Source organism: Aptenodytes forsteri, unplaced genomic scaffold, assembly GCF_000699145.1.
Source record: "Aptenodytes forsteri isolate BGI_AS27 unplaced genomic scaffold, ASM69914v1 Scaffold280, whole genome shotgun sequence".
NCBI classification, from domain to species: domain Eukaryota; kingdom Metazoa; phylum Chordata; class Aves; order Sphenisciformes; family Spheniscidae; genus Aptenodytes; species Aptenodytes forsteri.
This window is the reverse complement of record NW_008796042.1, coordinates 433,603-437,694: the sequence shown is the minus strand read 5'-3', so window position 1 is coordinate 437,694 and position 4,092 is coordinate 433,603. Positions and strand designations below refer to the sequence as shown.

At 46.7% G+C, this 4,092-nt stretch overlaps 1 long non-coding RNA gene across 1 annotated transcript; it reads left to right on the top strand.

Annotated features, from left to right (window-relative positions):
- The first annotated feature begins 331 nt into the window (after window positions 1–331).
- Window positions 332–3,885, top strand: LOC103904172. The gene is made up of 3 exons (XR_657886.2): window positions 332–527; window positions 2,028–2,172; window positions 3,487–3,885. It is a non-coding gene; the product is annotated as an uncharacterized LOC103904172 (long non-coding RNA).
- Window positions 3,886–4,092: the final 207 nt, after the last annotated feature.

Below are 4,092 nucleotides of genomic sequence, written 5' to 3'. Positions count from 1 at the left end.
ACAGTCTGGTGGAATAACTGTGACCCATGAATAAGAAAAACCTCTTCAGACAATGAAACAGTGTTTGAATTCTAATTGTTTTATCCCCTCAACCACAGACATAGGTACAACTTTTAGTAGCGTCAGGGTCCAATGGGGAAGGATTTGCCTTTATAATTTTATTTTTACTGAATCTCAGTGAAACTCAGCAATACATATTTCGTGTGCTCCTAGTGCCTCTAGTTCGGTCTATGCAAAAAAAAGGAAACATTAATGCTGAATCATGGGTTACTCCCCAAACACGCACATGTGTTTATATTCTTCTTATCAGCAAACAGCAACTGTGGGCCAACATGCCAACGTAAAGCCCTGCTGCAGCACAGGGGACCACAGCTGTGGCACACACCAACTGCAGAGCTGGGCTCTTCTCTGGCACCAGGAAAAAACAGGAAGGGTGGCACTGAAACTGCTGGGCATATCCAGACATAAAACCAGTGAGCCTTCACATCTTCATCCTGGGGAGTTGACTAGCTGAGGGAAAAATAAAGGTACCACTGGCATACACGCATTGCATCAAGAGGAAGTGTAACATCTTGTGCTTGTTCTAGGGTTCCTAAACTTTCTTGCCTATCGTGTGTGTATATAATTCCTTGTCAGAGTACTTTGCTATGCGTAACATTTTCCATACATGCATTTTAATCTCTTGAGCTCTTTAATCTCTAACAGTTCTCCAAAGTCCTGCTGCAAAACCTGGAGCCTGCGAGCCAAACTGATGTTCTTAGCCCAGCACTAATGCTCTGCATATGTGTGGTGTGCATGGATGTATAGGATGTATGCATCCCTTCCTCCAAGGACCCAAAGTATATATGAAACTTGAGTCAGGTCACAGCCACAAATAACCTAGGAGACACAGGACGTCTTAGCATGTACTGCCTGTTTCACAGGCGGGCGAAACAAGGCGGAGAGGCAATAAGCCACATTGCTAACACCCCACAGCGCAGCGGGGGCAGAGCCAGGAACAGACTGCCGAGATCTTTGGCTGCCTTTCTTGGCGGCGCCGAGCCATATGACTTGGTGCAGCACGGGGCGAGGTGCAGGCAGGAATGTGTGGAGGAGGGTCCCAGAGAACAAAACTGGTTCCTTTGTGCTCTAGGTGGACGCAGAGCTCAGGCAGACAGGGGTGCAGTACACAGACTGCCCTAAATTACATTGACTTGCTACAGGTGTCTCTGCAGAGCCCCGTGTTCTTGCTCCCTGAACAGGAGCTGGCACAAAAAATAATGACCAGTCTCTGCTTAATTCTGCCATTATATGTGTTCCTGTGGGATAGTGGGAGGGGAGCAAATGACAAGATAACCCAGCTCAGGTCTCTGAGAGCTGGGAAAACCAACGTCTTTCTGACTTGTTTTACCACTGAAGAGATGCAAAATGGCTGGTGCAAGATAAACATCCAGAGCCCTTTTCTCAGGCCTCCGTTTCCCCGGTCAGCCCAGCCGGACCAGAAGTGTGCCATGCCTGTGACAGCCACCTGCCTGAATGCAGACAATTCTCAGCACATAATTCAGTGTTGTGTTTCCTCTTGAGTCTTCTGTGGTTCTTTTTCTTGTAAAATATTAGCCAGATTTATTCTCTGTCACACTGGCATAAACATAAAGTAAGTCTGCTGACTATAAAATTACTCTGTGTTTATCCATTTATTTCTGTATTTTATATGATTGTAAGATTTAACTCACTGGTGAGGAAATGCCGTAAAATACTGACTTCCACTGCAAGGATGCTGACGGTCCTTCTGATGCTGAACTGGATGAACAGTGACAGTTTGGACAATTCATCTTTGAAACACAGTGAAGGCTGTCTTGTCCAACCAGTCCAAAACATGACAGAGAATAATAATTTAAAAAATGAATCTTATAATAAAGGAAGAATGGAAGGAGGAGGGTACTTTAGGATCGTAGTTGTTTTATGATTAAATTGTTAGGATTTTTTTCTTTTGTTTTTACAATTGGATTGATACTAAGTAGATTGTGGTCCATTCTGTCCTGTTCTAGCTTTATAATGCTGCCCACATCATACTAATTGAGTGCCTACAAGGATTGAAGTGAACAGGATGACCAATATCTATCAATCATGCAACTGTTCTCCCCTCTCCATGGAAGGGACTGCACTGTACATGCAGTACAAGACCTTGTTTCGGTAAGGTGTTTTGGGGTTTTTTTTTGCTCGTTATTGTGGTTTGGATTGGGGAAGGGGTTCTTCTTCAAATCAGTACATGTCTCTCTGGGTTTTCCCTAAGGAAAGCCGGTCAGGGGAAGGAATATACGATGCACTTAGAGCGGAAAGTGCTGAGACTTGCAACACATCTCAGTCTTGGGGAATCTATTGCCAAGCCTCAGGCCCCCACAATGATGTGAGCATCATTGTGCCAGAGGCCAGGGTCACCGTCTTCATCTTCATGCTCTGGCAACTTTTTAGATACTATCCCAGGGCTCAACATGGCAAGCCTTGAGATGTGGACCAGGACCTCAACTCCAGAGGAAGAAGCACAGAACAGTTCTACCTGTGCTTGAGAGGGTCACCAGCACCATACTCATCTGCCAGGGCTCCCCTAGCCCTGGAAGGCTGTGCCCGGGAGCAGGCTTTAGCAACAGTCAAAGCAAAATGTTAGCTAGGGTCACGGCAGAGGCTGAAAGGAATAAAACAGCCTTGGCCGTACTGTCCGCTTTTCCTATCCAGCATTCGCTTCCTGCGCAGCTGATCTCCCCTCCTGCCCTCTCATCCGGCTCCAGTGGGGCGCAGGCGCTCCTGCTGCAAGAGCCACCGCTCCCACCGGCAGCCAAACCTCCTCTTCCCCCCACACATGCACACACGGCAGGGCCCGTCCTGCTGCCCCTACAAACAGCCACCACCCCCCAGCACTCGGCAGCCCCGGACCCAGGGGTGCAGCAGCCGTAGCCCAGCTGAGCCACACACGCTGCTCATGGGGCACAGCGAGCACATTTGGGACAACTATTTTTAAATAAGACAATAATTAACATGTCTCACTTCAAGTACACAGAGGTGCTGGGAGGCCATTAACTTTGACAGCTGTGATATTTCTTTCCCCAAATGCTTATAGCCAGTGTGTCAGATGTTACACAGTTAGGACAGCTCCATGCCCTTCTGTAAGTGTCTGTCCTTGCTTTATTTCAGGACAAAATACACCCTGCAGTGGATATATGCCCTTCCTAAGTGTAAGATCCTGTTCATTTTAATGGCCCCGCTAATACGGACAAGTTGCCCATACAAAAGTTGTCCGGATCAACTGTTTGCCCTAACCCAGCCTGTTTCAGTATCCTCAAGCACTGCAATGATTTTATTTGGAAACAGGAAGTGTAAATTCAAATTAAGAACATGGCTTAAGCAGAAGCAAGGTCTTTTAAGACCCAACACTGGGCTTTTACTTGAAGAATGTACACTGAGATTGCAAGTGAGTCGGAGTGGGACCATCTTTTTGTTCTCTTTGTACAGCACCTAACGCAACGCAGGGGGCTCCTCGGCAGCATCAAGCAACTACGGCAGTGCTGGTGCCTGGAGATGTCCGTCTGTCTACGAAAGAAACTCGTCTCCCTTCGTGCCTCCATCCTTGTTCCTGGATTGGACTAGCAACCTGTTTCAGTTTGTGCTTTCCATTTAGGCTAACCTCAGACGCTTGGTTTCCAGTTGATTGGAAACAAGTGTGCTGGAAGCTGTCTGCTCTTTCTTCACTATACAATGTGGACTGCTGCCTGGCTCCAATCTGGAAACAATTATTTCCCTCCTGTACCTACCCATTCTGAAAAGGGATTTACCCCTAGACTTTTTTTCCTCTTTGCACTTTTATTAGCCGCTTCCTTCACAAATAAAAGCTTGTCGTTGTACATAATGCCCACAGAACAGCTCTAGCTCTGGACGTCACATGTTTCTGTTACATGACAAAAATGCTGCCATGTTTTAAGGCCAGGTCTCCCTTAGGGAGTTTTGTATCAGTAAACGTGCCGTAGTGAATTCGCCACTCCTTTGTCCTGTTCCGATAGGATGACTATCTGATGGTGCTTGAATTTGTGTGACTTTAAGAAAGGGCTTTAAGCACTCGTT